The following is a 12,803-nucleotide window of genomic DNA, read 5'->3' as shown; positions in this document are numbered from 1 at the left end:
TAAAATATTTGAATCATGTGGTCTGCAACTAGAATTATTTGCATGCATGCCATAAGCTGTTGGAAGTAACTTGTATTCCTACAGAGATGAACCATTACATGATAGCTTAAGGGGTACATCTCAAACATATTGGACTTGAAAGTAAACCAAATGGCAATTATAGGGCAAGCACTTAGAGGTAAATGGCAATTTTATTCCTTAGTAAATTAAATGTGCATCACAAAAGCCTTCTTTCGTAAAGTATAAAAAAGACCTGTAGGTAATGTACCAACCAGATCACCCTTTAGCTATTTGTTTCTCTAGCTGGCAGGAGTGCTAGATGCTGAAGGCTCAGGACTATGTCCCAATTTGGGGATTTGCCCTCAGGCTGCTGATACTACTTTGCCCAAGTTCGCAGCTCCTCCAAGGGAGCAGCTTGTATTTATAACAGGATGATGCAGAGATACGGAAGCCTGAACTTCTTGCCTCTAATACAGGTATCTCTAAAGGACCATCCTGTCTGTAGAGCATCCTGTGGTCTCACTGAGGGCATTGCAATTGTATCACAGTTTGACTCTCCCTCTGCCCAGTTCTTCTTACCTTACATCCTCATAGGTGTTTTTCCTGAAAGCATTCCTCAAAGAATCTTTCACAAGACAATCTCAGAATTTCACTGTTTACTGGGAACCCTGGTCTAGGACAATTGGGACCAGGAGTTATCTTAACAAGCAGACTCTAAAATGAGATTTTGGAGCTGGATAACCTCCCGGATGGAGAGCAATGATAACTATTATTTTACATGCTTCCTCTGAATAAGTAGGAACCATGTCTACTATTTTTGAATTTGAATGAACTTGTGACTGCTTTGACTGGTAGATTTTGGTGAAAGTGATCCTATGTAATTTATGAGAATATGTAAAGAAGACTATGCAGTTTTTTCTAGTCTTGTTTACTTTTTTTAAAAAAACAATAGATTTTTAAAGAAACACTTTATTTATTTATTTGAGAGAGAGGGAGAGAGAGCACAAGCAGGAGAGGGGCAGAAGGAGAGGGAGAAGCAGACTCCCTGCTGAACAGGGAGCTTGATGCAGGGCTTTATCCCAGAACTCTGGGATCACAACCTGAGCCAAAGGCAGATGCTTAACTGACTGAGCCACCCACACATCCTTAAACAATAGATTTTTATTGTATTTTACTTTTTTTTTTACCACTTAAATTATTTAAAGTTTACAGTTCAGTTACAGCTTTGTTTATTCTTCAAACTCTCTGACACCATGTAAAATAGCCAACCCCAGTTGACATCTCAACCCCAGTACCATTTGCATTTGGAACCAGATAATTCTTCCTTGTGGAGGACTGTCCTGTACCTTGTAGGATGTTTAGCAGTATTTCTGGCTTCTACCTAATAGATACCAGTAGTGCTCCCTTCCCCCTGGTTGTAACAAATAAACATGTCTCTGTCATTTCTGCATTCCTGGGGACAAAAATCACCCCTAGTTAGGAATAACTCCTTCAAATAAACACAGTTTTCAGCCCTTTGAGTAACTCCAAAGTATTTGAAGCTTCCCAGCTTATATATCAAACTTCATGAAGCAGAGAAAAATAATTCCTCCCTATGGTGCCATGTCCAAATTCCTGTCCTGTAGAATCTGTAAATACAGTAAAACTGTTGTTGTTTTACAGCAGTAATTTTGGGGTTGTTTTTTAAATGCCGTATTAGATAACCAGAACAAGGGAGTAATAGTAATTATAATGACCATGGAATTGGATGACTATAGCTGGAGGCAATCAATACATTGGAGAATATAATGAACACTGAGAATGTTTAATCACCAATTATATATAAAGATACTCTAATCTCCAGAAAGCTGAGAATCAGGTTAAAAGTAGCAGAACTGTAGAAGAGGCTGAGTTCTCAAGTTTGTCAAGTTTTCAATGCTAAGGACAGGGATATATTTAGAGGAATGGAATCCTGAGACATGGCAAGAGGAAATCTGGGTTGATTATTCCAAAAGTCCTGAATCCCCAGATTCTCCTTAACTCTCTGGGCCTGAAAAAAAAAAAAAAAGTGTTCCAATCCTCTCTTGTTAAGTTCTGTTCTATCCATTTGCTTGAATCCTTTGCCTTGACTTCACTTTCCTTCTTGGCCACCAGGTCAATAACCAGGGCCCAGCTCTGGAAGTGCTGGGATTGATGAGAGGAAAGTGGCTATAGTGTGAGGAGCTGCAAGTCCTTCCAACATGTGCCGGCAGGCACTGGGAGAACATCCATGGGACTGGATCCTAAGTCTACTAGATCAATCAGGAAAGAACATAGAGGCAGATAAGGGGGAGTTTATATGGGGGCACTTTTGAATAACATAGACTTAACACCCTGGAAAGTACCTTAGGAGATAATGCTAATGTTATCTCTTAGCATCTTGGAAGAAGACAACCCTAGTTAAAAATGCCATACCTACCATGGTAATGGATAAGGTGTGAAAAAACTAAGTAAACTGGACATGCTAGATTGGATACGCCATGTAATTCAAAAGAATGCATCATGCATCAGCCTACTATGTTCTATGGGAGAGCCCATAAGACTATTTATCAATGACATCAGAAATATGCCAATGAAAAAGGGACAGTGGTAACAAAAATCTTAGTTATGACGCTCTTCTGCAGGTCATGGCTGAATGTATGAGATGCTGTGTATAGTAGGTCTCCTGAGAGCAATGGAGTTGATGGGGGATTGGTTTCTGGAGACTGATTAGCATACCTCTAGCCTGCTCCATTCAATGTCAATGATGAAGAATTACTGTCAATTTTAAATTAGAATAAAACACGTCAAATTGTTTCATAAACTACGCAATGATAGTCTGATAAAAGTCCAGGCTTGTTATCTATTAACTTATGAGATTGAGTCATGTTAACTCTGTATCTCAGTCAAACAACACAGTGCCTGGAACCTAGAAGGGGCTCAATAAGGTTTTGTTCATTAGATGATTGTGAAAATTGACCATTAATATGCCAAGAAATCTCAGATATGTTGATGACATGAAAAAGGTAAAATATTTATAATTTATTATTAAAGTTACCTGGCAACAATCAATCCACATGCTCATTGTGCAGTCCTCTCAATTCAGTCAAAAATAAACATGTAATTTTTAATCTCTACTTTTGAAGACAAACTCTGTTGTTGGAGACTATAGTTGGTGAGACTAGACTCACAGCAGAAATAGCAAGAGAACAAGATGAGAGCATATTAAGTGTTTTGTAGTTCAGAGACTGTGGGAAACAATGCAGGTTGAAATGGCCATGAAGGCTTCCAGGAGGAAGTGGGATTTAGGTTGGATTTAAAAGAGGATACGGGGCAGAATGGATGGAGTTGGGGGTGGGGTGGGAAAGAGGTAGAGTGTGAGAGATCAACTAGATTGAAGGCCTACATGCAATTCTGGGACTGTAAGCTTATGGCCAAAGAGGAAATAGATTCCACCAGAAACTGGTAGAGTATATGTTGAAGAGCAGTGGAGGATGTGCTAAGGTAAAAATGAGGAATCACTGAAAATTTTGTAACATTAGAGCACATCATGTGCTGTTTCTAACTCAGTAATTTACTCTTATCACTACATAATTTTTTTCAGGCACCTCTAGTTACCAAGATAAATCATTGTGGCTCTTATGATGATGCTTAGTCTATATCATTTGAGGATAAAATTAATATATTTTCTCTGTTTATTCAGTATATTGCAGCTCATGTATAAAAATGTGAAGGAAATGGCACTTTAGCATTCATCTTTGACCTGCTTCACCAGATCCTTCTCATTGGCTGGGTACATTCCTATTAATCATGATCATCATTTTGCAACTGCAGTAAGCGCTTTTTGAGCTCATTATTCTTTCTGTGTATTTTCACTAAAATTTTCTGGGGTAAAGCAGTAAAGGGCTTATTGAAATTTAGAATGGCCAATGTCTAAAACAATATTTAGAAATTATTTAATCAGCCAAATTGATTCCTTATCATATGTTAAAATCATATGCCCTATTAAATCAATTCCCTAGCTTGCATGTTCTGTAGAATATATACTTTGTGAATAAAAATATTCGTTTAAAAATATTCTGAAACTTAATAGCAGCTTTTGCTTAAAGGACAAAAGGAAAGAAGGAAAGTAGGGAAGGTAGGGAAGGAGGGAAGAGGAGAGGGAGGTAAAGAAAGAGGGAAAGAGAGTCATGTCTGACATGGGTCTGTCAAGTCCCTGATATTTTTTCTCATGTGTCTCTGTGTGTTTGTCATTATGTATTAAGGTTATAATTAGAAAGGTTATCCTCCAATGGCTAGTTTTGCTCAGGCAATATTCATGGAGTTTAGTTAAGAGATATCTGGTGGAAGATTCTGTTTTTGTAGGGTAGAATAGATTTCTTTTTTCACATTATTCCAGGGCTGAAAGGTAAGTGACAGACACCAAAGTGTACATTTCTATGCTCAAGCATATCTTAAGAAAAAATTAAAATGTAGCCCTTTATTGTTTACTGATTAAACAGAGAAAAGTTGGGACATGATTTGAAGAAATATGATAATCTCAACCATTTAAAATTACTGATCACCTGAAACAGGTAGTCTCTGTGGTCTAAAGCTATAACTGCTTTTTAAAATAGTTATTACTCTCTGGAATAGATTTTTTTCAAAGGATAGGTGACAGTGTTCTTTCTAGCTCCTTGGTCACTTGCGTTTTATTTGTTTACTTGAAATCTCCTGTCTATGTCACATTTATGTGAGATCCTAGTGGTCTTCTGAAGGGGAATGCATTTTAATGAATGGCCTATTTCTGTAATTTCTGACTAAAATTTGCTATTTTGTAGTTTGCTACCTCAAAAAAAAAAAAAAAAAAAAAAAGCAGTCCACAAAGGCAGAGAATAAGGAAATACGGCAGTGGTAAAGACCTGTAGACATCAATAGTTCATGTTTTTTATTTATAATGACAAATGAGAGACTAAGATCGGAGATTCATTCCCAGAGATGGAAGAACTCTGAGTTCTTAACTCCTGGGTTAATGGATTATGCCTGCCTTTATCTTCTCCTTTACTTCCCGAATGTTTCTCTTTTCAATACGCTCAGTTGCTTCACACACATAGACATCACTGGGTGTGATTCTGTTAAAACATTCATCTTGGCACATTCTAATGTGGTCTTAGCAAATATCAGTGGGTCAGATAAATTTCCATTGGAACATTTTGAAAAAGGCCTCCTTGGCTACCATAATTTGAATATATAATGTTTATAAACAATATACAATAAAATATGTGTGTTCTTTTTGTCGCCCCTCCTTTTTACAATAGTCTAGTTACAAAAACTCTTTTTTAAAAATTTAAATTCAATTAGCCAATATATAGTACATTATTAGTTTCAGATGTAGTGTTCAATAACTCATCAGTTGACAAAAAACTCATAATAGGCTTTTTAATTCTTATGCTCTCAGTTAAAAAAAATCTTTTTATGGCCCTCTATTAACTAATCTTCAGAAGTTAAATATTTTTTACTTTACCAAAACTAAAGTGTTCTTTTATCTAAACACTTGTCTACCCCCTCACCACTCTTCTTAACCAAGCATAGTGTTTGGATCATTGATTTTGGGCTGTCAATCTCCTTTTGTAAAATTTTCTCCTACCTCAACTTTGGCCATTATTTAGGATTGTTTAAATATATAGATCTTTAGAATTTTGGTGTTACTGACAGAAGACAGATAGCTTTTCATTAACTCCACTGTTCTGGAATAGCTCTTCTATGATTGCCTTTCTTGTATACCAGAGAACTTCTTTTCATTTTGACTTTTAGTCCTATTAACCCTAAGTCACACTTGGTCCAGGTCAATGACATCAACGATTCAATGAATTCTGAATTATACCTAGCAGCCAGATTGAAGGACCATTAACTGATATAAACTGCCTTGAGGGTGTGGGTAGTATACGGAACACAAAATAAAAAGCCACAATTCTATATCAAGTACAGGCCCAAAGAGACTCCTTGATTGAAATTCTGTCAGGTTTTGCTGCTCATACTGAAGATCATTTCAGTAGAGGAATAAAAAAGCTAAAGTACCCATAAAACCATATTTTTAAATACTTCTCTATTATCTAATATCTTAACACCATGATGTTTTTCTGTAGATTTTGGGGTTTCTCTGAATTACATTTTTAATAACCAATTTCACAGGCCTTTCTATGATTAATATATTTTTTTGTAAAATAGTTTACTGAAAACTAAAATAAATCACTTGTAATTCTATTATTCACTGATAACAACTGGTAATATTTTGATGTATTCATCAAAAAGTCTTCAGACATTTTCTGTGCACATGCACACATACATGCATATTATAAAGTGAATCATACTGTAATAATGCAATTTTCACTTGATTGTTTTTCTATATCAACACTGTCAACTTCATGAATGATATCATTGAATTCTGTTTTATGAACATGGCCCAATATCATTAACTTACACTCATATTTAAGTAGCTTCTAATTTGAAGCTATTATAAATAAACACTGCAGTAACCATTCTGTTTTATTCATCTTTGCCCATTTGTCTGATGATTCCTTAGGATTAATTTCTGCATGTTGAATTTCTGGATCAAAGGGAATATATATTTTAAGACTTGGGATGTATACTGCCAAATTGCCTTCCAGAAAAATCTGTGCCAATTTAGATTCCTGGCAACAATAGGACTCTTTTCCTCACAGTGCTTCCCAAGTCTAGAAGTTTTGATTTAGAAGACCAGATATTAGTGTTCCTTCTACATTTACTAATCTGAAAGGTGAAAAGGGAGTTGTGCTATTTCAGGTTCCTCAAATATTGGTAAGGTTGGGCATCTTTTCATATATGTTTTGGTTAAATCTAACTAGAAAGCCAAGAGGAACGTAAGCTCAAATTATGGCTAAATTTGATTTTACTGAACTAAAATAAGTATGATGGAATTCAGTTTGAGACTATTGAATTAACTGAAATTAGGTGAAATTTTCATTGTGCTTCTTAGTAATAGGTGATTTTTATCAAGTACTTGTTTTATGCCCGGAATTTTTCCACTTTGTTGAATTTAGTCTTCATCACAATGCTATGCAGCAGGTACACTATTTTATTCATTTCATCAACAAAGAGACTGAGGTACAAAGATAAGCAACTTACCCAAATTAAGTAAGTGGCAGAGCCAAAATTTGAATTCTGGTCCTGTCTCTAAAGTTCATGCTTTTAAACTATGTCATTTCAGTGTTTACATGCATGTATACCCAAGATACTTTGGTGAAACTTTGCTAATAGTATCTTCCTCTATACTATAAAGTTATTAATAAATGTTTTATCATTAAAACAAAGTTAATAAAATATATTTCTTCCTAGAAAATTTTTTCAGAAAGTGTTTTAAATAAACTTACTTTAATTTAAAATCTGATGTATATATTTATATATAAAAACTAAAATTACATATATAACTAAAATCTGTGGTCTATATTTGGGGCTGAATATCAAAAGCTTCAGAAATACCAATTTAAACTTTCATAAATTAAAATACTTTAGGCTAAGTGTTGAAGATTTCACTGGAAACAAAGCTCTTTATTTTTTTTAGCTAACTTCTATTCTGCCCACTAATGAACTAGTTTTTCTCTTTCTATAAATACCTGAATTTTCAAGATGAACTGCTATTTTTTGAGATTTGGACAGTATACCCAGAGCTACAAGATTGGATGTGAATATATAAGACAAATTTATGCTTAAAAATATTTAAATGCACAAGCAAATGTGTGTGTGGTTGGTGATACATAAGTAATGAAAATGTTGCTACCATGAATGACAGGAAAAGTCAGGATGAAAAATTACTTGATATTGGCTTATGGTAATGAGGATTGAAAAATGAAAAACACAGTTTTGATTTAGAAGACCAATCATCCAACAAATGCCAGAAAATACTAATTATTTACCCTAAACCAGTACAAAATAAGAAACCTGAGTTCCAATGGGCAAAGACCTCCTTATCTTTGATGAAACTACACTATTCATGTCACTCAGGCCTCACTGAGTATATTAAGTGCTTCTCATACTCACAGAAATCGATCTTTGCTTTAGAAATAGGACACTTTGATCCCACCTCTTGCCTGACCTTGCTGGGATTATAATTCATTCTATGTATACAGAGGCTCTAGCTTATCTGTGCCGGTGATGCTTCATTTTGATTTAGAGATCTGAAGAAGGCAAGTGATTATCTTTTGAGTACCAAACACTGGGTTATGTAACCTACATTGCATGTCATAACACTCTCTTTTACATATAAGGACATCAGGTTGAAGACATGAGATCCTTGCACCTAAGTAGAAAGATTGCTTGGGAGACTAGCAGGCACTTCTCTGTGATATTCCTCTGCCCTCATCCAATTCCTGCTCACTTCTTAAATATCTAATGCTACAAATCTTTTTTTTTTTTTTTTTTGGTTTTTTTTTTTTTATTGGAGCTCAATTTGCCAACATATGGCATAACACCCAGTGCTCATCCCGTCAAGTGCCCCCCTCAGTGCCCATCACCCAGTCACCCCAACCCCCTCCTTTCCACTACCCCTTGTTCGTTTCCCAGAGTTAGGAGTCTCTCATGTTCTCTCTTTCTGATATTTCCCACTCATTTTCTCTCCTTTCGCCTTTATTCCCTTTCACTATTTTTTATATTCCAAATGAATGAGACCATATAATGTTTGTCCTCCGATTGACTTACTTCACTCTGCATAATACCCTCCAGTTCTTTGCTTCATTTGAAGCAAATGGTGGGTATTTGTCGTTTCTAATGGCTGAGTAATATTCCATTATATATAGAGACCACATCTTCTTTATCCATTCATCTTTCGATGGATACCGAGGCTCCTTCCACAGTTTGGCTATTGTGGACATTGCTCTATAAACATTGGGGTGAGGGGTCCTGCTGTTTCACTGCATCTGTATCTTTGGGTAAATCCCCAGCAGTGCAATTGCTGGGTCATTGGGTAGTTCTATTTTTAACTCTTTGAGGAACCTCCACACAGTTTTCCAGAGTGGCTGCACCAGTTCACATTCCCACCAACAGTGCAAGAGGGTTCCCCTTTCTCCACATCCTCTTCAACGTTTGTTGTTTCCTGTCTTGTTAATTTTCACCATTTTCACTGGTGTGAGGTGGTATCTCATTGTGGTTTTCATTTGTATTTCCCTGATGGCAAGTTATGGGGACTAATGCTACAAATCTTATCCAAAGAATATGATAAAAATACAGGAAAAAAAAAAAAAAAAAGACAATTCTACTACTACCCGTGGAGATATTCTAGTTATTGTACTGAGCCCAGAGGAGGTGAATAAGATATAGGCACTATCATTTTACTTTATTTTTATTTATTTTTAAATATTTTATTTATTTATTTGAGGCAGAAAGAGAGAGTTAAGCTGGGAGGAGGGCCAGAGAAGAGGAAGGAGTAGACTCTCCACTAAGCAGGAAGTCCATGCAGGCCTTGATGCAGAGCTCAATCCCAAAACCCTGAGATTATCACCTGAGCCCAAGGCTTAACTGACTGAGCCACCCAGACGCCCAGCACTATCATTTTAAAAATTCATTTTTTACAAGATGTACAACTCAGTTAAGACACAAGCTTTATACAACTTCTAATTCCAATTATTTCTCTCTTCACCCCACACAGCTAGTTAAAATGTATAAATTTATGTGGTTATCTCTTGCTTTCTTTTTATAGCTCCAGGATCCCCGTTTCAGTATTAAAATACAGAATAGTTTATTTGGCTGATTCTCTTTTATTGTTGCGATGAGGTGGGCATGTAGACTTTGTGAGCCTCAACATGGTTTCTTTTGCCCAACAATAATAACCAATAGTTACATAGTAATGCCATTCTGGGTCCTAAGTGCTTTATTTATACTTCAGACTTCCTCTTTGTGCAGTTAGTGAGGCCCAAATAATTCAGCATGCCAGAGAGGCATTATTAAAAAAAAAATTATTATTAGTTGGCTGGGGATTCCATAGGATAATTATAATCCACCCTTGTTCTGGCTATGGATTGGTGCCGTTGGGAAGCAATGATTCTGTTCCTGAAATCCTGGCTGAGACTTCCAGAACAGCATGAGTAATTCCAGGAATCACCTAATGGGATGACCTCTATTTCTTCACTCCAGTCCTGGGATATATAACTGGTAAAATTCTGGGCACAGGGACTGGGCAAAGGCAGAGTGATTTAAGTCATGTGTGAATCTGTATTATCATGAGTAGAGTCATTCCAAGAATTTTCTGTTTTAACTCACTAACATCCTAAGACAAATATGATTATTATCATCCCCATTTTTCAAATAAGGAAACTGAGGCATTGAAGGTTGAGCAATTTCCCCGTATAACTAGTAAGTGAAGGAGCTGGGATTCTTGGCAGGCAGTCCAACTCCACTCCACTGCCCCCCGCTTTTATCTTCGTCTACCATAGGATTCCAAAGGGTAAACCACATATTTACCTAGTGAATTCTTATCTAGGATCCACCCACCAGTGTCCTTCGAGTGTTTTGCTCATGGCAGAGGGATTTACTATCGATATAGGCAACAAAATAAGATGATTGCATCTCTGAGAGAAAAAGAGAAGAGGATGAAATGGCCACCTTTCTAATACTAATACCAGAATGGAGCTTTGGGAGGGCTAGGGTTGGTGAGTACTGACTCAGAGAGCCTGTAAAGGCCAATCTGCAGTTTGTGAAGAGTCATGATCCTGTCACACTGTTAGACCAAAGTCCCCAGAGTCAGACCCATCAATATTCCTGTAGCATGACAAACCCAGCAAGGTTCCAGAATGCTAACTAGTAATTATTACTGTGCTAGAGTTAGTCTTGTTTTCTCTCTTTGCCTGAAAAGCATAAATGAAATCACGTTGCCATTTCTTTTATTCTTTATGTCTTCGTACTGTTAGGTTCTTTCTGCTCTTTCCCTGCTGTTAGCAAGATGAAAAAGGCTCCGTATTCCAAGGCTTTCTGTTGACCTTTGAGACTTAAGAGTCTCCCACAAGGGAAAGAAAGCATCCCTGAAATAAATGAGAATTCATGAAATATCTCAGGCTTGTGCAGGAAACAAACGACTCTGGGTTCTTTTCAACTCACAGCACACAGCAGGCAGAAAAGCAGCAATTTGAGATTTCAGTAAGGCTGGGAGTCTCACAAGATAATGCTGAGGGTTGGCAGTCAAAGATACTAGTGAAGTATTAGTGCTGCAATTTTAAAATGTTTATACTTCCCAGGGTTTAAAAAAATAAGGCAGCCATAAGCTTATTAAATTCAGGCTGTCAACAGAATTTCTTTTTAATTTATCAATTTGGGGGGATTTCTCTTGTTTTGGTTTGGCAAAAAGACATCACCAATTGCACACACTCATAAAGAGTTCTAGAGAAATAAAATATTATGCTATAAAGGAGAGGCAGCATAAAAGTTTATCAGCTTGGAAGGAAGACAAATTTATTTGAATTGCAGGTTGAAAAATTAATAATTCTATTTTCTTACAACAGTCATTTAATAACATTCTTGTTCCTGAATTACCTAACTTGTTTTCCCTCTTCTACTCTTACCTGTCATACTTAGGTTTAGGTTTAAATCTATGTTAAATATGTAGTTCTCATGGTGGCCTATCTCACCTTATTATTCCTGATGAATCTCCTTTCCCCTTCACTGCTGCTCTAGCCACACTCACCTCCTTGTTCTTTTTTTTTTTCTTTGTATTTGAAAATTTTATTTTTAGAGATGTCACCTTTGGAATGTAAAATAAGCAGGGAAAAAAGCAACATATTTAAAGAAATGTTTTAAATACAGGAAGTTTCTTAAAACTTAGTGGAATTTTTCAATTTTTAAAAAACATTTTAATAATTTCAAAAATAATTTTGGCAGGCATGGGCAAGGATAGAGGAGCTGAATTATTTCAGTGTCTGATTAACGCTTTCTGTCTAGTCCAGTCAGGTAAGTAAAGGTTTGTAAGGGAAGTCACATCTTAAGAAATCAAGGTATTGAAAATAACATTAGCCTGGGGCCATACCATCTAAGAAAAAGAATAAGAACCAAGATATATAATCAAACTATACTCATGAGATCCTATCCTTAGGAATAGAAATACCCAGTATATGCAATATTAAAATAATTCTTCCCATTTAACACATAGCATGAGCCAGGCACTGGGCTGAGTGCTTTACAAACATGATTTCTAATTCTAAAAAACATTCTTAGGTAGATGGTTAAAGCTGTTTTTTGAAGTAGAGGAAAAAAAAATAAGCTTATCAAAGTATAATGATGCCTCCAAAGTCATACAGCTGGTAGGTGTCAGAACTGGGGTTTGAATCCAAGCATCTACTTGCACACCACACAGCATCTACTACATAGAAAATTAGCAGAAAAAAATATTACTTTATCCAAAGTTCATTTGTAAAATCTCACATGTGACCTACCATTCTAATATGGCAATATCTAACTTTCATGGCATTAAAGAATAATGAAGAAAATCTATTGTGGTCTTATCATGAGTTTGGAAAATAGTGTTATCACAGATAACAATCAGCTAGCTATTCTTGGCCTCAGTTCGAATGACTTAGAACCTGTTACTCAAAACAAGAAGCCCTCCGATTCAAATATAAAGCACAGTATTCTTTTTTAGTCACAAAGATCTGAAACACCATTTTTGAGCCATTTCCGCATAAGAATCCAACCTGCATCGTCCGTAATAGTAAAAATATTAAACTAAGAAATCCCTGAAGAAGTCAGTGTTGACAAAATTCAACATGATGATGGAGCCTACCCAGACACAGGAAACCAAGCTAGGCCCT

General features: G+C 36.1%; 1 pseudogene; it reads right to left on the bottom strand.

Annotated features, from left to right (window-relative positions):
• LOC121487024 overlaps positions 1–12,692 on the bottom strand; it is a 117,807-nt pseudogene extending 105,115 nt beyond the window's left edge.
• Positions 12,693–12,803: the final 111 nt, after the last annotated feature.

Source organism: Vulpes lagopus, chromosome 3, assembly GCF_018345385.1.
Source record: "Vulpes lagopus strain Blue_001 chromosome 3, ASM1834538v1, whole genome shotgun sequence".
Classification (NCBI taxonomy): domain Eukaryota; kingdom Metazoa; phylum Chordata; class Mammalia; order Carnivora; family Canidae; genus Vulpes; species Vulpes lagopus.
This window is presented reverse-complemented; position numbering and strand designations above follow the sequence as displayed.